Consider the following 23,526-nt stretch of genomic DNA (forward strand, 5'->3'; position numbering starts at 1 on the left):
TCATGTCCATTGAGTCAGTGATGCCATCCAACCATCTCATCCTCTGTCGTCCCCTTCTCCTGCCCTCAAATCTTTCCCAGCATCAGGGTCTTTTAAAATGAGTCAGTTCTTTGCATCAGGTGGCCAAAGTATTGGAGTTTCAGCTTCAACATCAGTCCTTCCAATGAACACCCAAGACTGATCTCCTTTAGGATGGACTGGTTGGATCTTCTTGCAGTCCAAGGGACTCTCAAGAGTCTTCTCCAACACCACAGTTCAAAAGGATCAATTCTTTGGTGCTCAGCTTTCTTTATAGTCCAACTTTCACATCCATACATGACTACTGGAAAAACCATAGCCTTGACTAGACTGACCTTAGTTGACAAAGTAATGTCTCTGCTTTTTAATATGCTGTCTAGGTTGGTCATAACTTTCCTCCCAAGGAGTAAGGGTCTTTTAATTTCATGGCTGCAGTCACCATCTGCAGTGATTTTGGAGCCCAAAAAAATGAAGGCTAACACTGTTTCCATTGTTTCCCCATCTATCTGCCATGAAGTGATGGAACCAGACGCTATGATCTTAGTTTTCTGAATGTTGAGCTTTAAGCCAACTTTTTCACTCTCCTCTTTCACTTTCAGCAAGAGGCTTTTTAGTTCCTCTTCACTTTCTGCCATAAGGGTGGTGTCATCTGCATATCTGAGGTTATTGATATCTCTCCCGGCAATCTTGATTCCAGCTTGTGCTTCTTCCAGCCCAGCGTTTCTCATGATGTACTCTGCATATAAGTTAAATAAGCAGGGTGACAATATACAGCCTTGACGTACTCCTTTTCCTATCTGGAAGCAGTCTGTTGTCCCATGTCCAGTTCTAACTGTTGCTTCCTGACCTGCATACAGGTTTCTCAAGAGGCAGGTCAGGTGGTCTGGTTTCCCATCTCTTTCAGAATTTTCCAGTTTATTGTGATCCACACAGTCAAAGGCTTTGGCATAGTCAAGAAAGCAGAAATAGATGTTTTTCTGGAACTCTCTTGCTTTTTTGATGATCCAGCGGATGTTGGCAATTGGATCTCTAGTTCCTTTGCCTTTTCTAAAACCAGCTTGAACATCTGGAAGTTCTCGGTTCACATATTGTTGAAGCCTAGCTTGGAGAATTTTGAGCATTACTTTACTAGCATGTGAGATGAGTGCAATTGTGTGGTAGTTTGAGCATTCTTTGGGATTGGAATGAAAACCGACCTTTTCCAGTCCTGTGGCCACTGCTGAGTTTTCCAAATTTGCTGGCATATTGAGTGCAGCACTTTCACAGCATCATCTTTCAGGATTTGAAATAGCTCAACTGGAATTCCATCAGCTCCACTAGCTTTATTCATAATGATGCTTCCTAAGGCCAACTTGACTTCACATTCCAGGATGTCTGGCTCTAGGTGGGTGATCACACCATCGTGATTATCTGGGTCGTGAAGATCTTTTTTGTACAGTTCTTCTGTGTATTCTTGCCACCTCTTCTTAATACCTTCTGCTTCTGTTAGGTCCATACCATTTCTGTCCTTTATTGTGCCCATCTTTGCATGAAATGTTCCCTTGGTATCTCTAATTTTCTTGAAGAGATCTCTAGTCTTTCCCATTCTGTTGTTTTCCTCAATTTCTTTGCACTGATCGCTGAGGAAGGCTTTCTTATCTCTCCTTGCTATTCTTTGGAATTCTGCATTCAAATGGGTATAGCTTTCCTTTTCTCCTTTGCTTTTTGCTTCTCTTCTTTTCATGGCTATTTGTAAGTCCTCCTCAGACAGTCATTTTGCTTTTTTTGCATTTCTTTTTCTTGGCAATGGTCTTGATTCCTGTCTTCTGTACACTGCAGTATTATTAAAATAATGAAGATATGGACACTACCTAAGTGTGATTAATAAATAAAATGTGAAATACACACACACACACACATATATGTATGTGCAGTGAAATACTATTCGGCCAGAAAAAAGGATAAAATCTTGCCATTTGCTACAACACGGATGGACTTTGAGGGCATTAAGCTAAGAAATAAGTCAGAAGGTGAAAGACAAAAACTATATGGTCTTTAAATCTTAAAAAACAAAACACATAAAAATCATACCAAACTTACAGATACAGAAAACGGAATGATGGTTGCCAGAGGTAGGCACTTGGGAGCAGGCAAAATGGATGAAAGGGTCTAAAGGGTTAAACTTCCAGCTATAAAATAAATAAGTCATAGGAATGTAATGTTAGCGTGGTGACTGCAGTTAATAATACAGTACTGCATACTTGAATGATCCTAACAAAGTAAATCTTAAAAGTTCTCATCACATACATACAAAACTTTGTAACTATGTGTGTTGATACATAAGACTTATTATGGTGATCATTTTGCAATATATACAAATACCAAATCATTTTATTATGTACCTAAAGTTAATATAATGTTCTATGTCAATAAAACCTCAATTTGCAAGTTTTTAACAAAAAAAAAAAAACCATGGGGAGGAAAAAAGGGAGAGCTGTTTGTTTTCTTCCTGGGTAGCAGCCAGGTCAGCAAAGAACTGATGAGAATGGATAGGATTTCCCAAAGTAGAGAACAGAGAGACTGTGCCACACTTTCTCTCCTCCACATTCCAGCATTATCTCTACGTCCTTTATTCTCAACATACTCTGGCCTAACTCCTTCTTCAGCCTTATCCTAGGCCACTTCATACCATAGTCGTCTCCTCCAGCCAACTCTAACCTTCTGCATGGCCACACTCCCCACCACTGTCCTTTAGCATGTAATGCACTTCACTACCACCATAACTTTGCCTGTGTGCTATATCAGAAATGCCCTTCCCATCCCTGCCTGCCTAGAAAACTCACCCCCATCCTGAAAGATCCCACCTGCCGTTCAAGTCATGAAATGGCTTGTCTGTATTCTTCAGCTCTTTATCCTATGAGTTTTATGTTTTATTATTTTCAGCTGTTAGGCAGTCTGTCTCCCCTACTTATACGCCACTTAAGGGCATGTATCAAACCCTTTTTTCTTTTTTAAAGATCGTTTGATGTGGACCATTTTTAAAGTCTTTATTGAATTTTTTGCAATATTGTTTCTGCTTTATGTTTTGGTTTTCTGGCCATAATGCACGTGGGACCTTAGCTCTCCGACCAGAGATCGAACCCGAATCCCCTGCATCAGAAGGTTAAGTCTTAACCACTGGACCACCAGGGAAGTAAGTAGCTGACCTACAAGAATCTACACAAAGAGAGTATGACTAGCACTGCAGTATCAGAAACTGCAGCAAGTCAGGCATTAGAGTGGAGGTGATGGCAACCCACTCTAGTATTCTTGCATGGAGAATTCCATGGACAAATAAACCTGGCAGGCTACAGTCCATAAGGTCGCACAGAGTCAGACAGGACTACAGCAACTTAGCGGGCATGCACGCACGCAAGGCATTAAAGAATACGGTTCAGTTAAACGTACAGTTGGCTTCTCTGGTGGCTCAGTGGTAAAGAATCTGCCTGCAATGCAGGAGACCTGGGTTCAAACCCTGGGTCAGGAAGATCCCCTGGAGAAGGAAATGGCAACCCACTCCAGTATTCTTGCCTGGAGAATTCCAAGGACAGAGGAGCCTCACAGGCCTCAGTCCATGGGGTCGCAACGAGTCGGACATGACTGAGCGACTAAAACATAACACACACAATCCTCAGGACTCCCCTGGTGGTCCACTGGAAGTTCCCTTCCAACGCAATGGACTCAGGTTTGTTCCCTGGTTGGGGAACTAAGACCCCACGTGCCATGGAGCAACTAAGCCCACTCACAGCTACGAAGCCCACGCACCACAACGAAGACCCCGAATGCCACAGTGAAAATCCTGTGTGCCGCAGCCAAATAAATAAATATTTTTTTAAAAAAAGAATCGTTCTCTACTGAGACTCCACCCCCAACATTAGTCACTCAGTATATTACCTGTGAATGAATGGAGACCTTTGCAAGGCCCTTTTCCGAAGGTCATTTCATTCACCTGGAATTATCCTGCCTGAGCAGACCCCGTCCATCATACACCCTTTCCGAAAAACAAGTCTATCCACCACTCATTGCCTGAGATTGCTTTTCAATAACACACCTCCCTGTAACAACCCAAGCACTGTGCACTCTCCATGACAGAAAATGTCACGAGGCATGAGCCTACAACACATACTGGGGTCTGTTCAGAACTGGGGCCCCTTTCATGAGTGTGGCAGATGTGTTTATCTGTCAGGTCTCTTGGTTGGTTAGTGTTCTTTTTGGAACAATGCGATCTGTATTGCCAATAAGTAAGAATTCAAAATAAACACTGGATTTTGAATTGGATTCAAAGTCATTGAATTGTGACATCTCAAATATTCTTCCCAGATCTTCCCACTGTCAGTTCTGCCCACTGCCTGAAGTTTTCAGCTCCTGTGCATTTTATAAATCTGCCCTCTGGCACCACGAGTGGGTCTGCAATATGAACAGGCAGGTCTAGGTGGTACACTGTTTTGATTGTGCCATGTTTCATTGTTACAGTAACAAACTCCAGTTTATGAGGTTAGAAACTTGGGAAAATTTAGGGAAGGGACAGGTAGGTGAAGCAAGGACAGGAGAATTAAAAGAAATAAGAAAAAACAAATGTCAATGCCTAAAATGTGCAATATATCAATAGAATTTGGAGGTTCACACAAGAGTAAAGGAAAATGCTGCTATCTAAACCAAAACACTTACTTGTGGTTAGGAAGATTCTGGGTATATACATATGTGTATATAGTCTCAGATACATATATATGATATTTTAATGACAAAAGGAGACATTAATGCCAAGCAATAGTTCTATTTTTCTAAGCAAGATGACACTAGAGTATTATTTTAATGCAAAATGATACATGAACAAAAATGACAATTTTTACAGAAAAATTAAGTTTTTCAGTTTACTATTAAAATACAGCACTGATATGTTCTACCAAGCGTCAGAATTTTTTAAAAAAAAAGGGCAAAGCATTTATGAATAAAGTGGTTGTAATGTGGTGGTGGAAAAAAAAAAAACCCTGATTTTCTTATAGTTAAAAATAGTGAAAGGATAGAGGGCGGAGAACAGTGGAAGGCATGTCTAGGCAGATAGGTGGGAGTATTCCCTAACTGATCTCAGAGGCCAGGCTCAAGCAAGGACTCTGTCCTGGTGCAGCGAGGAGTGATCAGGGACAGAAGACTCAAGGGTGGTGAACGGGCAGCTGCGAGAGCATCTCAAATAGGGGAGAGGTCACAGTAGTAGATGCTGTACCAGAATCCAGACTAGGAGGCATGGGATGGGGCCAGGGAGGGAGCAGGGATGGAGGATCCCCCCAGAGCCCCTTTCCTCCTTTCTCCCCTCTGCCTCCTGTCCTTGGATTTTCTTTCTCTTTTTTCCCACTCATCCCTCTCCCTTCATCTTCCTTGTTTCTCTTTTCCCCTTCTTCACGTCCCCTTTCCAGGGGCCATTTTCCTCCCCTCCATATCTCTCCTCTCCCCTCTCCCTTCCCACAACTACAGTCTGACATACCTTTCCATCACGGGAGACAAGAGTGATGGGGTCAGGATGGTCCTTACTTGAAGCCTGGCTCCCCCAATAACTATATGATCCTAGCAGGCTGGCCTCGGCTTATCGGCTTGGGGACACAGAATAGCTGCTCCCTTTTTGGGGTGTTGACCCCTAGTCAAGCACTCAAGCAGCGTGTTTATGGACATTAATGGAATTCACCCTAACAATCACTCCTGAACGGACTGACCTTATTGCCTCCATTTAACCAGAGGGAACTGAGACCTACAAATGTTCAGCAACTGGCTTGACGTCACAGGAAGGAAGACAGCAGGGATCTGGGCCTAAGGCCCCCGCCTCTTCATCAGCAGGCATCATCCACAAGGAGGTGGCAGGGTGTCAGGAACAGTCTGGCCTCAGGGCACTTGATATGCTTCCAGAAAGGGCTCTTCCTTTCTCTTCCATAGTTAATATCACTTCGTCACATCTGATAGAAAACATATCTATCTTTAAAACTAAAACATATAAAAAGTTCAGCAAATAGTATTCATATGCTTAAAGTAATGCTGTTTATTTTGGGGAGATTGTGGGGGAAATCATCAGGTACTTGCTATCACTCTTTCATTTGGCCAAAGCTATTTCTCCTGGCACAAATATATGCTGAGGTTACAGCTGGACAGACACCATGCCACCATCACTTGTATTTTCAAAACCAGACCAATACACACACACACAGAATGCCATGCAACACACATACTTTCTGTGAAGAAATTTGGATAATTTCAAAGAACATCTTTCCTTAATGTGAAAAGATGCTTTTCATGGTTAATAAAATAATTTTAAAATATCAGTTCAGTTCAGTCACTCAGTTGTGTCCGACTCTTTGCGACCCCATGAACCACAGTATGCCAGGCCTCCTTGTCCATCACCAACTCCCAGAGTCCACCCAAACCCATGTCCATTGTATTGGTGATGCCATCCAACCATCTCACCCTCTGTCATCCCCTTCTCCTCCTGCCCTCAATCTTTCCCAGCATCAGGATCTTTTAAAATGAGTCAGCTCTCCGTATCAGGTGGCCAAAGTATTGGAGTTTCAGCTTCAGCATCAGTCCTTCCAATCAAGATTCAGGACTGATCTCCTTTAGGATGGACTGGTTGGATCTCCCTGCAGTCCAAGGGACTCTCAAGAGTCTTCTCCAACACCATAGTTCAAAAGCATCAATTCTTTGGCGCTCAGCTTTCTTTACAGTCCAACTTTCACATCCATACATGACTACTGGAAAAACCATAGCCTTGACTAGATGGAACTTGTTGGCAAAGTAATATCCCTGCTTTTTAATATGCTGTCTAGGTTGGTCATAACTTCCAAGGAGCAAGTGTCTTTTAATTTCATGGCTGCAACCACCATCCACAGTGATTTTGGAGCCCATAAAAATAAAGTCAGCCACTGTTTCCACTGTTTCCCCATCTATTTCCCATGAAGTGATGGAACCAGATGCCATGATCTTAGTTTTCTGAATGTTGAGCTTTAAGTCAACTTTTTCACTCTCCTCTTTCACTTTCATCAAGAGGCTCTTTAGTTCTTCTTCACTCTCTGCCATAAGCGTGGTGTCATCTGCATATCTGAGGTTAGATATTTTTCTTGGCAATCTTGATTCCAGCTTGTGCTTCTTCCAGCCCAGCATTTCTCATGATGTACTCTGCATATAAGTTAAATAGGCAAGGTGACAATATACAGCCTTGATGTACTCCTTTTCCTATTTGGAACCAGTGTGTTGTTCCATGTCCAGTTCTAACTGTTGCTTCCTGACCTGCATACAGGTTTCTCAAAAGGCAGGTCAGGTGATCTGGCATTCCCATCTCTTTCAGAATTTTCCAGTTTATTGTGATCCACACAGTCAAAGGCTTTGGCATAGTCAATAAAGCAGAAATAGATGCTTTTCTGGAACTCTCTTGCTTTTTCGATGATCCAGTGGATGTTGGCAATTTGATCTCTGGTTCCTCTGCCTTTTCTAAATCCAGCTTGAACATATGGAAGTTCATGGTTCACATATTGCTGAAGACTGACTTGGAGAATTTTGAGCATTACTAGCGTGTGAGATGAGCGCAATTGTGTGGTAGTTTGAGGATTCTTTGGCATTGCCTTTCTTTGGGATTGGAATGAAAACTGACCTTTTCCAGCCCTGTGGCCACTGCTGAGTTTTCCCAATTTGCTGGCATATTGAGTGCAGCACTTTCACAGCATCATCTTTCAGGACTTGAAATAGCTCAACTGGAATTCCATCAGCTCCACTAGCTTTGTTCGTAGTGATGCTCCTAAGGCCCACCTGGCTTCACATTCCAGGATGTCTGGCTCTAGGTGAGTGGGAGTGATGACACCTTTGTGATTATCTGGGTCATGAAGATCTTTTTTGTACAGTTCTGTGTATTCTTGCCACCTCTTCTTAATACCTTCTGCTTCTGTTAGGTCCATACCATTTCTGTCCTTTATTGTGCCCATCTTTGCATGAAAAGTTCCCTTGGTATCTCTAATTTTCTTGAAGAGATCTCTAGTCTTTCCCATTCTGTTGTTTTCCTCAATTTCTTTGCACTGATCGCTGAAGAAGGCTTTCTTATCTCTCCTTGCTATTCTTTGGAACTCTGCATTCAAATGGGTATATCTTCCCTTTTCTCCTTTGCTTTTCACTTCTCTCCTTTTCACAGCTATATGTAAGGCCTCCTCAGACAGCCATTTTGTTTTGCATTTGTTTTTCTTGGGGATGGTCTTGCTCCCTGTCTCCTGTAAAATGTCACGAACCTCCGTCCATAGTTCATCAGGCACTCTATCAGGTCTAGTCCCTTAAATCTATTTCTCACTTCCACTGTATAGTCATAAGGGATTTGATTTAGGTCATACCTGAATGGTCTAGTGGTTTTCCCCACTTTCTTCAATCTAAGTCTGAATTTGGCAATAAGGAGTTCATGATCTGAGCCACAGTCTGCTACATAAATGCATGAAGAACAAATTGAAAATCACCACTCAGTAACTGCCAATGTTTATGTCAGCTTACCTTTTTTTGAGATCTATTTTCAGGATATATATAATTTTTCCTTTTTGAAAAAAATGACATCCTACTCTATAAGTACCCTGCATTTCCTAAATGATACTATATCCTGAACATTTTTGTATCAATATATGAAGATACATATCAAAATTTCTAATGCCTGCATAATATTCCATTAAATGGACATACTGTCATTGTTAGGCAGCTCCTGACTGATGGATATTTACACTGAAATACTATTTCTAATTAGGGTTTGGTTCAACTTTTTGGTCTCTTATTTTCCCTTGTTCTGTGAAATAACACAGTTAGTATTAAAAAGTCAGTGGGGCAAATTGCAAGCTACTTCCAAAACTGAAGTTTAGATGAGACTCTGACCATGAAACCTGAAGAATCAAGAAGGGATGAAGTCAGCAGATCTGTCAGAACAACCCAAGATCCTGCCAACGCTTACAAGTGAAACATGGCAAACAGTCACCACACCTGTGATCACTGGCTCACTGTCAGTCTTGGGCTCTATGCTGTGAGCTCCATGGGAAGCTGTGCTGTCCACAGCTCAATCCCCAGCACCCGGCGCGTAGCTGATCAATAAGTGTTTGCCGGGTGAATGAATCTCAAGGATAGGGGACTAAAACGAAGTCATTTCAAAATGCTGAATTTAATCAATTGAATTATATTCTGACAAAAGAAGGAATGTGCAACCAGAAAGGGAGATGGTACACACAGCATGTCTAGGAAAAGCAGAGTACAGAGGCAAAACTGATCAGTGTTCCCAAGAACCTGGGGCAGCAGGAAGAACCCTCTTATGGAGAGGGATGCATTAAGCTCTCAGGGCTCAGTGACATGGACCACTAAGAAGATCCTGCTCATTCCTCCTGCCCTGAGCCCACACTCATCAAGCACATCATTTAGTTTCCAGTGTGGACGTGCATAAAAGGAAAAGACACAGGAATCAGCAAACTCGAGGCCCAGGCTAACAGCCAGTTACTCTTATCATGAATTAATACTCTGACATGACACCTTTGATGAGACTTGGACTTGGGTAAGTCAGTCGTCAGTCTTCTGAAATCTGAACGTCTCTGACTGTCCTAACAGGGCTGAATATTTAAACCACGATGCTGAAACATGCTGATCACAACATGGTACCTATTGTGAAAGCCAGGCTTCAATGAAGGTGGCCCCCACACTCCTCACTTTCAGGAATTCATACCAGTGTAAACCCTCCCCTGAGTGTGGAGGAACCTGGGACTTGCTCTTAACCAACAGAATACAGCAGAGACCAGCTGAGTGGCAATTACCTGGTCTCCACCAGCAGGTGTAGTCACCTGGGATTATGACACCAAATTATATAGGGTGTGGTTCTGCTTACTGGGAAGAGAATAACTATGTCATAATCTAACGTTTAAGTCTGTTAATAGATATCTAAATGGTTTCCTTGCTTAGAATAATCTCAAAAGGATACTGTAGAAAGAATAAGAATTTTAACAGGTTTTTTTTCTAACATTGGCTCTGTTGTGGCCAGTAGAAGCAAATTATGAAATAAATCTAGTTTGCTGCAAGAGATGAAAACACAAGAAATACCAATTTATCCCATCAGATTGGCAGGTGAAGTGTGAACAGGAACACATGGGACACACTAGGGACAACGGGAACACCACGTGGGAATGTGAGTCAGTACCATGACTTTGGAAAGTAATCTTCAAGATCTAGGAAAGCTGAAGATACACAAACCTCATGGCCCAACAATTTCACTGCTAAGAACTGCCCCAAAAGCTTCTCACACATGTCCACAGGAGACCTTTAGAAGAATACTTGAGGCAGCACTGTCTTCTAAAAGCAAAAAAGTGGGCAGAGAGGGGAACTAAACACCCATCATTAGGCAAGTGGATGGATAAACTGTGATAGTCATGGAATGAAAGAACTAGTAGTTGTGGAAAAATTGGATTACAATGACAAGTCCAAAATGAGTGAATCTCACAAGCATATTAAAAAAGCAAGCTGAAGAAGGATATGGACACGATGATGACATTTTAAAGGTTGACATTTATGACATCATAAAGGTTTAAAATGTGCCAATTAACCTGCCAAATCTATAATATCTAAAGATGAACAAGGAAATGACCAACGCCAAATCAGGGTCATATTCATCTCTGAGTGGGAGACAGAGGACGACAGGAGGCTTCAACTCAATGTATAACATTTTACTTCTTCAATTTATTTGCCATTATATCACTGAAAAAGAAAGTACTTCCTCCTGCCCCCTCCTTAAAAAAACACAAATCTGTAAAGATCATGAGCTTGAAGGGAGTCAAACTGTTAGTCCTTCAAGGACATGCACAGAACTCAAACTTGCCCTATACATTCTGGGGAGCACCAGATTAGAATTACAAGGCAATGGTATCTAATCTCCATCAACTCTCTACCCTTCATGCCTTTTTCCATACTTAATATGTGATCTTATTTAGACATTAACATTTCTATAAACACCTATTGGTTAAATGTCCACCTATAAAAGAGCAGTAAATTAAAATGAACTGTGGTGTTGGAGAATACTCTTGAGAGTCACTTGGACTGCAAGGAGATCCAACCAGTCAATCCTAAAGGAAATCAATCCTGAATATTCATTGGAAGGACTGATGCTGAAGCTGAAGCTCCAATACTTTAGCCACCTGATGGGAAGAACTGACTCACTGAAAAAGACCCTGATGCTGGGAAAGACTGAAGGCAGGAGAAGGGGATGACAGAGGATGAGATGGTTGGATGGCATCACCAACTCGATGGACATGAGTTTGAGCAAACTCTGGAAGCTGGTGATGGACAGGGAAGCCTAGCGTGCTGCAGTCCATGGGGTTTCAAAGAGTCGGACATGACTGAGCAACTGAACTGAAATGAAAATTAAAATATGGCACATCCACACAAAAGGATATCTATAGCTATTTAAAATAATGGTTACAAAGAGTATGAAGTAACACGGAAAAGATTTACTACCTATCATGTTAGGGTTTTTTTTTTTTTTAAAAAAAGAACAAGATTTGAAAATGGATTTTCAGTACTATATAGAACCATAACCAGGGCCTAGAAACCGAGCTTTACTCCATGGCACCACAATTTAGGTGGTGCAAACAGTTTATTTAGAGGACCCCATAAATTTTTAAGTTCTACCCCTGCCACCTCCCTCTCCTCTACCTCCCCAAAGTGGGGCACTTGCCCAACCTGGGGCCAGCAGAGATAGATAAGTCATCAAGGACAAGACACCTACTGCCCCTCCCGGTGCACAGGCCACCCTCACCTGCCTCCATCCCTCTCCCATCGGACACCCCGGGCCCCTCTCTGCACGCCTGCATGCTCCTGTGAATTGGGGCTGCTTTCCCAACCCACACCTGTGGCCACCCTGTGCCACATCACTAATACTGTTCTGTGGTGTGAAGAGCCCGTATCTGAGCAAACAAAGTGTTTTCAGTAAAAGGAAGAGGAAGAGGGCTGTGCAACTGAGGCCAGAGATGATGACTTTCAAAGCCAAAGTATCCAGATTGATAGGAGGGTCAAAGAGCTTTCCATAAATTAAGACAGGGTGCAGACTGGGGGAATGTCTCTGAATTATGTGCATAAATAAGCACCCCCTGTCTCCTACTTAAAGACAGGCAGTTTCCCTCTCCCAACACCTGGCCAGAATTTTGGAGAAGAAATGAGCATCTTTACTAAAATATACTGGGTTGGCATACTTTAGGAGGTAGATGCAATATGGTTTTGAGATGGATCTGGGGGAAATCTGGGTAAGTCACAAAGGATGGAATGTTATAAGGCTTTGCATGTGTGCATGCTAAGTCACTTCAGTGGTGTCTGACTCTTTGCAACCCTATGGACTATAACTCACCAGGCTCCTCTGTCCAAGGATTCTCCAGGCAAGAATACTGGAGTGGGTTGCCATACCCTCCTCCAGGGAACTTCCTGACCAGGGGTCGAACCTGTGTCTCCAGCACCTCCTGCATTGGCTTGTGGGTTCTTTACCACTAGTGCCACCTGGGAAGCCCATCAAAAAGCCTTACATAGCCTCTAGGATGCTGGGCATCCTCACACCAAAACGTCCCTCTTTGGACACATTAGGTCAAGGGCAAATGAAGCTTACCTTACACAGCCTAACATTTTTTTCAATAGCACATTACCCCAGCAACCCAGAAATCCCTCAGTTATTCTGCAGACTGTGGCAGGGGTTCCAATTAGAAGTCCTATTGCAATAATGTTTTGTTTTTTTTTTTAAATAGTGGAAAGAAATAAATCAATATATAAACAATGGCACTGGGTACATTTCTATTCTACTTTTCCTTCTTTTCAAAATACTTCAATGAGTATGCTATTTTCAAGACAAAACTTTAAGTAAAAATTTGTTGCATAAAAGAATGAACCAATGAGAAGACACACAGACAAAAACTGCAGAAATTGCCCATTTCCAGCTATCAAAACCAAGGAAACATACCTGATCCTGCATTTAAAAGACAAAATGGTTTAGTTAAAGTAAGTTTACTGTTAAATTTTTATTGTGGTTAAAAACATATTAAAATTTTACCTTAAACATTTGTAAGTTTACAGCACAGCGTTAACTACTCACACAGTGCTATACAACAAATCTCTAGAACTTTTTCATCTTCTAAAACTAAAATTCTGTATCAACTGAATAACTCCCAGTTTGCTAATTTGTACCCATTCCCTGTGGGCCAACGCAGGAAACTTAAGAGACCTGGCTCAATTCCTGGGTTGGGAAGATCCCCTTGAAGAAGGAAATGGCAATCCACTTCAGTATTTTTGCCTAGAGAATCCCACGAGAGGAGCCTGGCAGGCTACAGTCCATGGGGTCACAAAGAGTCGGACACAACTGAAGTGACTTAGCACACACCTGTGGGCACCAAATGAGACTTGAGCCCAGGACCCTCATTAAAGCCCTCATGGAGCCCATGATCACCTGTATTTCAGGCTTTGGGCTGCCCAGGGAGAACCACCAGCACAGCATTCCAAATGCATTAGGCTCCAGGGAGAGGATGAGATTTCCCCCCTACCTAACTCTGCCACAGGGTCCCAAGGCAGATATTTCCAATTGCTTTTGTGCAAAAGGCCTTGATTCCACTTCGCAAGAATTCTTCCTTTCCCCTCCACGCTAGTGCATTCACCAGAATTCTGTTGAGAGTGGAAAGGTGAAACGTGGCTGTATTTCTGACCCCTGCAAAAACGAACTTCAAAATGTTCAAAGCATTTACAGTGGCCTTCTGGTCAAGGCAGGGACCACTGCATAACTGATGGGATCCCGTAAATATGCAGCACACATGTGACCTCTGGCAGGTCCAGTGGGGATTATGAGTGGAAACTGAAATCACCAGGACCCCTGGAACCCAAGGAATGGCCATGATGCTGCTCTAGTCACTCTGCACAGCTTAAAATGATGCTAACAATTTTAGGAGATCCCCTGCAAAAACAGATTGGTTTCTGTTCCCATCTATTAATAACAGCTATTTTGAAATGCTATTTAAATCTTCTATTGTTATTTGAACTTCTCCTGGATTCTGGCTCCCCAGCTGAGCTGCTGGGGGGCACCAAAGACTACATACCCTGTAAGTCTGTAACCCCCGGAAGTCCAGTACAGTGTCCCTCCACAGATGCTGATAAACATTTCTTCATTTGCTGGTTCTTCCTTTGTAAGGCCCATCGTTCTAATTAGCCGGTGGCCCTGCCCAAGTGACATATCGATTGCTGACTCAAGATCCCTTCCAGCTGTGAGCTCGGCAGGCTGCTCAGGGTGCCCTGCAATGAGGATGGGCTCTCACCCATGCCCACACCCACACCACAAGTGTGTTCGTATCACCTTTCAGGTGTTTTAGTATGATCAACAGCTATATTTGGCAACTTTTCTTTCTAGCATTACAGAAGGCATTAGAGAAGACACATTACCAAGTGTTAAAAAGGGAATCTGCCAAATGCACCAGCTAGAACAGAAAAAGTATTATTAAAAACCAGCGTAAACTCCCTCCCTCCTAAACCACCTCCACCCCCGATGCATCCAGGATCGAACAGAAGAAGGGAAGGCATCATGACTCTATACTCACGCAGACACAACGCTAGTCGTGACTCCAGGGTTCTACCCGACACGAATCTCTGGCTGAAGAGCTAAGGATTGGGGATGGGAAGAAAGATCCAGCCTCCGGTCTCTGCCCTTTTCCTCACACACAGCAGGAAGGGGCTGGACTTCTCTGCTGAACACAGGGGTCTGTGAGAGACTCTTTTATTTTGAGGAATGACTTGAGTTCAGCATATTAATATTATAACTATTTTAGAGAGAGCATGGGAGGCCTCCTGAGCTCTTCTAGAGATAATTAAAACCAGGGGGGGGAAAGAAAAATGAAATAAACAAAAAACGAGCTGAAGGCACCAGGGGTTTCTGAATAACATCTTCCTGGTAAAACAATTTTAAGAATTTCATAGTGCAAAAGCAACCCTACTCATTCTCTCCCACATAAACACGACTGTTATTCCAGCCCCACTCAGCCAAGCCGCAGGATCTCTTGCCTTCACTTCTGTAGCTACTCTGTCCAAAGACGTCATCCACACAAAAGCATTCTTAGGACAGAAAAAAGGCTGACCGCAGCCAGCCAGTGAGGCACACCACAGGGAGGAATCCTGTGGTTCCAGTAACCTCCAACTCACCATCCTGCAATCAGATTGTTAAGCACAAATACCAATTTTGCCTTAACAGAGACTGAAAACTTCAGGTCTTTCAATGTTTATCAACCAGTATGTTCCCGGTAATCTTCTTGCTGTAGCAGAAAGATAATCAAATAAACCATTTTTAGGACTTTCCTGGCAGTCCAGTGGTTAAGACTCCGTGCTTCCACTTCAAGGGCACAGGTTTGATTCGTGTTGGGGGAACTAAGGTCCCACATACTGTGTGGCAAAGAAAAACCAAAATTTCATTATCACTGATAACTACATTTTCAAATACCAAGAACTACCGACGCTTGGGGGTGTGTGTGTGCTCAATCACGTCCAACTCTTTGTGACCCCATGGACTGTAGCCTGCCAGGCTCCTCTGTCCATGGGATTTCCACTGAGTGGCCATTTCCTGTTCCTCAGGATCTCCCTTACCCAGGGGAAGAACCCGGGTCTCCTGCATTGGCAGGTGGATTCTTTACCACTGTGCCACCTGGGAAGCCTGACCCTTGAAGAGGAGGGGATAAAAAAAAAAAAAAAAAAAAAACTCCACTGAAGTACAAAGCCATTGTTTTATCCTTTTTCACCTGTTTTTATGTTAAAAACCCACGGAATGTCAAATGGTATCCAAGAAGTCAAAAAATAAAATCATCAAACTAGGGAGAGGGAAGAACACAGAAGATTTATTAAGAGATAGGAACAGGCAGAAAGAGTGAAATAAGGAAGAGGAGACAGTGAAGGGAGTGTGGAGGGAGAAAGCCAGTGCTGGCGGGAGCAGGGGAAAAGAGTCAGCCAGACAATAGGGAGGAGAGAACAGGTGGTTCCAGGGCTCGAGGGAGGATGTGAGCCTGAGAAACTGCTCCTCACACATTCCGCTGCTCACTTGGGGTGTGAAGAAATAGATGGGCCATTTTTAATACGCTGGTAGGTTTCTCTACTCTTTTTCAAGCCAATCTGCCCTCTGTTTGTCTTGACACGTAGATGCAAAGTTAAGATGTCATCGGGAGAGAATCATTTACTCCACTTACAACATGGAAATACCTTTCTGAATTATGTATCATTTTGCAAAGAGGCCTTATTTTGAGCCCACACCCACCTGACTCCTGGAGTAAAGCAGAGGTTTCACACCCACCACCGTGTACCACATGGCAGATAACTCTAAGGTCAGCCTGCGCCTTCGCTTAATGATTTTAATCAAGTCAGTTAGTCCAGTCAACAAATACTCATTGAGCCTCTGCAGTGCTGAATAAGACACAGCCCCCGCACGCAAGAGCTTCGCTTCAACAGGGAACTAGAACAGACAAGCCACCGCGCAGGAGTGAGGAGGCTCCTACTAGCTGAGGGGTGGGGCTGCCTTCAGGCAAGAGGCAGGATGGGTTTGAACTGGGCCAGCCAGAAATGCATTTGAGAATCAGGCAGGTGAGTGGAATATTCAAAGGGGTGGGTCAAGTGAAGGCAGGACAGGCTGAGAAAGGGTGGAGGGAGGAAAGAGCAGAGGAAGTACTGCCTGGTGAAAACTACCACGGACCTGGGCTCCTGGTGGTAAGCCATGCTAAACGGTCACCACGACCACGTACGGAGACCTTGACTCCACAACAGGATGGAAAGGAGGAATGGAAAGGAGGGGACACAAGGAGGGAGATGCTGCAGGGAGCACTGCAACACTCAACAACCGGCTGGATGTAGGGGTGTGAAGAGCAGAAAAGTCAGAATAACCCAAGAGAGCAAAAGCAGGTCACAGAGAGCGTGATGACAGCACGGAAATCATGTCAGTGCCCCAAGAGGGAGATGGTAAATCCCTTTAGGATGCTTCCCTGATGATGGATAACCTGGATCTACCCCCAAGAGAACTCCAAACCCAAGTTAAAGGATATTCTACAAAACCACCAGCCTTGCCCTTCCAAAGTGCCGAGATCACGAAAGACAAGAGAATGACTGAGAAACTGTCCAGAATAAAGGCAGTGAACAAGGCAAGACAACTAGAAAAGCACAGGGTCCTGGAATGGACCCTGGACAAGTAGGAGGCTTTTTTTTTTTTTTTTTTCTTAAGATTTTTCCCCTTCTTTTGCTCTAAAACATGTTATTAGGACTTTTGGTGACACTTGAATAAGGTCTATAGAATAGACAATAGTACCAATAGAATCAATGTTAATGTACTAATTCTGATGCTTGTTATGTCAGAAAATGTCTCTCTTTTAAGGAACTATACACTGACATATTGGAGAGGGACGTAAAGGGGCATCATGTCTATAACTTACTCTGAAATTTCAGGAAAAATGACATATATGTGCGAGTCTGTGCATGGTGTGTGTGTGTGTGTGTATGTGTGTAGAGAGACAGTGACTGCGTGAGAAAGAAAAAGCAAGTGTGGTAAACAGTTATATTTATAGAATTTTGGATGAAAAGTATACAGGAATTATTTAAATCTTTCTTGCGACTTTTCTGTAAATCTGAATTATTTCAAAATAAAAAGTTAAAAAAGGAAAAAAGATTAAGGAAGCTAGGAGGAAGAGCTCTTTATAAACAAAATAGCTGGGTTTCTGGGTATTATATTCTGAATGGGGCTTCCCTGGCGGCTCAGTGGTAAAGAATCCACCTGCCAATACAAGAGACACGGGTTCCATCCCTGATCTGGGAAGATTCCACATGCCGCGGGCAATTAAGACTGTGAATCACAACTACTGAGCCCGTGCTCTAGAGTCTGAAAGCCACAACTACTAAAGTCCGCACGCCCTAGAGCCTGTTGCTCCACAACAAGAGAAGCCACCGCAATGAGAAGCCCATGCACCGCAACTAGAGAGTAGCCCTCGATCTCCGCAACCTGGGAAAAGATCGTGCAGCGATGAAGAACCAGCACAGCTAAAAATAAACAAATAAAATCCTTTTTTAAAATTCTGAATGAAATTCAGAAGGCAGGGCTGGAAACGGAAGTCTGAAGGCATCTGGGGGAGCTGAGCAAAACCTGGCTAAAAGCGGAACTGGAAGGCTGGGACTGAGTAAGGAGGGACCAAAGAAATCAGAGAAAGGGAATAACAAATGGACCAAGTTCCCAAAAGAGGCAAGAAGGAATGGGGAAAATCCAGAGGATGGAGCATGCAGAGTACACAAGTTAATCGTGGGTAAGGGACTGATAGACATTTTCTTCCTCAGATGAAGAAAATAAAGAAGGTCAAAGAAGAATTAAGAAAGAATGCTTAAGGACTTCCCCAGTGGTCCAGCGGCTAAGACTTCACACTCCCAGTGCAGGGGGCTCAGCTCAGGGAACTAAATCCCACATGCCTCAATTAAAAGATCCCGCATGCTTCACTAAGACCTGATGCAGCCAAATAAATAACTAATATATATATATATTAAAAAAAAGAATGCTTGGGGTAGTGAAGAGGGTACAGTGGAAACTTACATTAAAGCAGAGGGCAGTTAGCTCCAATGTAAACATCCTTAATCTCATCAATGAAAAAAAAAAAAAAAGGAAGGAAACCGACTGGATGTTTAAGGAATGGAAAAGTCTGGCATCACCTCTAAAGAAATGCAGCTGGGATTTTATAAAAGATGGATTTCTTTTTTAGCAGAAAAGTAAGACCTAGGTGAAATTAGAGCTAGCATAAATCTGCAGTGGAACCAGTGCAAAGGTCTTTGTGATAACTTGGCAGATAACATGGCAGACTGGGAGAAGAAAAAGCAGATGATGAGGGTGATTTTGGACTGACGACTGGAATATGAGAAGCCCAACATGTTAAGAGAAAGGATTTGGGATTCCAGACAAAACCAAAATGGCTGGAAAGTATATCCTCCAAATAGAGAAACAGAGCCATAAAGGATTGGAACAGCAAGTGGCCAAGGGACCAGAGTCCTCAGTGATGGTTAGTCTGGTGTAGTAGGTGGGAAAAATCAGCCAAGAAATCCAAGTTGCAGATCTTGAAGGTGGAAAAAATTCCCCTGACTACACAAGTCCAAGAAGTGAGCCACTGATATGGAAACGAAAGCCACAGGAGTTGATATGAATGACCTTCAGGAACTCAGTGAATTAACAGAACCTCAACATAAACACCAAAATCACCGGCAAGAGACAAGGTAGAAAAGAGAATCAAGTAATTAATCATGTTTGTTTGTTAATTTTTTTGTAGCATCAAGTGAAATGATTCTGTCGACTTAGAAAAAATGTACAATGTGAGAGTTTCGAGTTGAGTTTTATTTGGCACAGAAAGAGGACAGCCCGGGAGACAGTACTTCAGATAGCTTTGAGAAACTATTCCAAAGAGGTCGTGGGAGAAGGTCAATATATGTGACTTTAGTGAAGTTTTCCTGGTGGTTCAGAAGGTAAAGGATCTGCCTGCAATGTGGGAAACCTGGGTTCGATCCCTAGGTCGGGAAGATCCCCTGGAGAAGGAAATAACAACCCCACTCCAGTATTCTTGCTTGAAGAATCCCATGAACAGAGGAGCTTTGCAGGCTACAGTCCATGGGGTCACAAAGAGTTGGACCCGACTGATCAACTGGCACATCAGTTCACTTTTTGGTAAAGGAGGAGTTCACACAAACAAAAACTTATCTTTGCAAAGGTTTTCTGCTAGTCACAAAGAGTTGATGTCACCATGAAGGGATTAAGTGCTTTTCTAAATATGAGGAGATGTAAGGATTAGGTCCATAAAATCAGTTCCTGAAAATATCTAACTATCCGAAGACCTGTTCTGCTAGTTTTCCCAAAGCACAGACTGCCTCATTCCTGTTCTCCACCACCACCACCACCACCCGCCCCCCCCCCCTCCACCAACTCCCTTTAGGGCATCTCGGAGGTCACATAGTTGCAGCAGCACTGGTTTCAATCCCTACAGGGGCCGATGGCAAGTGCCCTTGGCAAGCACCAATTTGTAGTTAATTCCCAAACTCCGGTGTATATCAGAATCACCTGGGGAGCTTTCTTTTCCCCTTCCCATCTCTCCTCCCCCTCCTCTTCCTTCTTTTAAGGTTTGTTTTTTGTTTTTTTATTTATTTATTTATTTATTTTTTAAGGTTTGTTTTTAAAATTAAAATGTTTAGGTCCTCCCAACCTTGATGATTCTAATGCGCTATGTTTGGGAGAGTCTGCAGTGCCATGTTTTTCAAAGTGCTCCAGGTGATCCTGAAGAGCCACTAGGCTGGGCAAGCACTGACCCAGACAAGAAGGAGGGTATGGAGCACAAGCATATGGCAGGAACTGTAGACAGAAGACTGTCAGGGATGGGTTAATGGTTTGGAGGCGGCACTGGGAAGCAAGAGAAAACCCAATCCCTGCCCCAGTGAGATGAGAGAGGGATGTTCTGAGGGTAGTTGTTCACTCAGCCTCTGGAGCTAGGGAAAGGACAGGAAATGGACTCAGCTGCAGCAAAATGACCACAAAGGCAGGTGGCTGCAGGAGGTACAAAAACAAGAGACTGAAAGGCAGGCTGGAGAGACACACAGGCTAGCAGCCTCAGGACAGGAGGCTGAATAGTTTGTTACTAAGGGATCCAAGGGTAATGAGGTGTGATTCATTTAAGGATTCCTAGGGCTTAGTGGCAGGATTCTTGGGCAGTAATGATTTGGTATCTGAATGCTATCAGATTTCTAATATGTAAACCATTTAAGATTACTAAACCTTCGGGTAAACAAGCTCGCAGAAGCGTATTCATTAACATTGAAAAATCTGTCTTCCCAGACCACATTTTTATACAGATGAAATCACACTGGAAGGAATATCAAGGTTTGCTTTGGAGCAGAAAGCCAGACAGGGCATTGCCTCCCTTCCCTCTCCCAGGAAGAGAGAAATTCGTGAACTGAGAATATAGAAAGGGGCCCCAGCCAACGTCAAGGACAGAAGAGGTGATAAAACTGACTGAGTCTCGGGAGCGCTACTACCCACCCACCCCCAACATACCCCGGTGGGCAAACGCTAGGGAGGTTTCTCAGTAAAAGCCTAGTTACCTTCACAAATCCAACTCATTAAAAGAACAAGCAGCAAACGTTCACCCTTGCTTCTCAGAGAGCTGCACTTTTGTGGATTCAAATCATTCCAGCATTATTTCTGCTTACTCCTATGAAATAATTTCTAACACTGACACACAGACTTTAAGATGAGGGCGTGAGCGCAGCCACACAAGCACGCGCGCGCACACACACAACCTCGTGCATACTGAACAAATGACTCACTTAATTTGCTGCTGCCTGCCACTATTGGGTTTTGATTCTACCTGTTCAAATACAAACTTTCCTATTAGATTAACTACAGGAAACAAGAACTCAGGAGCTTTAACCCTGCCTTTCTTCACGACTTTAGAGCACCCAAGAGGCTACCCGGGCATCATGAGAAGCCACTCTCTAATCAAGCCACTGCTTTCTCTCCACAATCTTTCACAAAACGATAACATATCTTACCACTGTGAGAGCAAATTAATGGAAACTCCTGGTAGAATTAGCGTGGCTAAGGCTTGTATGTCCGGCACCTGCAGTACTTGGGGGACCCTTCTCAGCTCACAGTACCATGGCAGCACCCCGGAACTGCAAAGAACCCGAGCCCCTCCTTTTAAAGATGAGAGAAGGGTGGGGAGGGGGCAGAGAGATGAAGCCACTGAAGGTCACTCAGCTCTGAGTAGCGGGACAGCTGACTGGGAACACTGCCCCCTGGCAATGTGTGCTCCACCCCAGCGCCCCCAAACAGTCCCTCGGGGCTTCTGCTGGTGTGCCAGCATGCAACCTCCCCCGGCCCCCGCAAAAATGCAATGCCAGTCGCGCCCGGTGCCCAACTTCATCCATTCGCGTCAGCATGCAGTTAACCCTCTCGGCGGCAGTAGGTCACATGGGCCACGCTCAGCTCTCTCTCGCCCAAGCCTGGCCCACCTCACCCCGGGGGCCGTCCCAAGGTCACCGGCGGGCCCCGGGCGCTCCCGCCACGGGGGACGGGAGGCGGCCGGGCGGCGGTCCGGGACGCCGCACTCACCGGCGCGGGGGGCGGGCGCGCCGCGGCTGCCCATGTCCTCGCCGGCGCGGCTGGGTGCGGCGGCCGCTGGCGCGGGCTGAGCGGGGCGCCCGGCTGCGGGCCCGCGCCGCGGGGAGCGCCGTCCAATCAGCGCGCGCCTGCCGCCTGGCCCGGCGCGCGGCCCGGCCGGGTTCGCGGCTCCCGGGGGGCGCGAGCCGCCGCGCGCCGCCCGAGCGGCTTCCGGGCGCGTTGCCTGGACGCGGTTGCCGTGGCAGCCAGAGCTGGAGGCTTTCCCCGCGCCCGCGCCCGGCCCCGCGGCGCCGCCCCTCCTCCCTCCGCGTTCCCACACCCAAAATAGCCTCTCCTCCGGCTGCTGTTCCCCACCCAGCTCGCAGCCCAGCGACTCCGAGTCGGCGGGCGGGGATTTCGCTTATTGGAAAATAAATCCTGTTGTAGGGCTGCTTGACTTGAAGGCAGAGGTGTTGAAATGGTGCCTGATTAAGATAATAGCCGTGGTGGCTGCAGTGTAATTCTCTTCAGAGCCCTCACGTCCCCTCTTTAAGAAACCTCTTTCCCACAAACAGCGTTATTATCTCCCCCCACCCTTTCTTCCACATCGGGGAGAAGTTATTTTATGAGGCCACTGTCTGGGAAACAGCTTGTGCGTTGACGCCCCACCTGTGCAGGGGAGCTAAGTAACCCTCGAGGCGGCCAAGTGACATCTTAATGAATCACCCTGACACTCGCCACTGGGACCAGGGATGGTGTCTCATTGCAGCAGACGCGAACCCAAGAAAGATCTGTCACCGCCCGTCTTCTTCACCTCCCTTCCTTCTCCCTTCTACCTCATCCCCTTCCCAGGGCGTCCTAACTCTTTCCAACCTTCCTCTCAATGTGGATTCTAAGCAGGATGCACAAGCTGATCCACTCAGAATTTTGCTTCCTGTCCGTGGGCGGGATGTAGCGGAGTTGGGGACCCCCACCTATGCCTGCCTCGCCACCTCCGGTTCACCTCTCTTTCGCGTCGCTAGTATTTACCTAGTACGGGTGTTCCTATCCGTCTACCCCACCAGTCGCAGCCTCTTCAATCCAGGGAAAGGAGTAGGACTTGGTAGACAGACCCTGGGCTGTGGAGTCAGGCTGGGCTATTCTGGAATCCTCTCTCCAGCAGTGATTTCTGTGTGGTCTTGGATATTCCGTTTCCGTACGTATAAAAAGGAATAATGTCCCCATAAAGGGTTAATGCATCCGTAACATTCAGGGAACAATGTTTATAGGATGCTTGTCAAATGCTGGAAACTGTGCTTAGTTAGCCCTGATACATAATGGTGAAGAAGAAAAAGAGAAACAGATTTCTGTTCTCATAGAGC

The 23,526-nt window shown here is 44.6% G+C and overlaps 1 protein-coding gene across 8 annotated transcripts in view; it reads right to left on the reverse strand.

The window, feature by feature from the left end:
* Positions 1 to 22,268, reverse strand: part of FAM81A (family with sequence similarity 81 member A) — a 79,826-nt gene extending 57,558 nt beyond the window's left edge. For 2 of the 8 annotated variants that reach the window (XM_043471809.1, XM_043471816.1), the window contains exon 1: positions 2,098 to 2,116. The gene's annotated coding sequence lies outside the window, so the exon portion shown is untranslated. Of the gene's footprint in view, positions 1 to 2,097; positions 2,117 to 5,741; positions 5,761 to 13,583; positions 13,602 to 14,624; positions 14,848 to 22,177 lie in introns of those variants that run through there. The other 6 variants (XM_043471811.1, XM_043471813.1, XM_043471808.1 and 3 more) reach the window with 6 other exon arrangements.
* Between the last annotated feature and the right edge of the window lie 1,258 nt (positions 22,269 to 23,526).

The sequence above is a fragment of the Cervus canadensis genome, chromosome 6, assembly GCF_019320065.1.
Source record: "Cervus canadensis isolate Bull #8, Minnesota chromosome 6, ASM1932006v1, whole genome shotgun sequence".
NCBI lineage: Eukaryota > Metazoa > Chordata > Mammalia > Artiodactyla > Cervidae > Cervus > Cervus canadensis.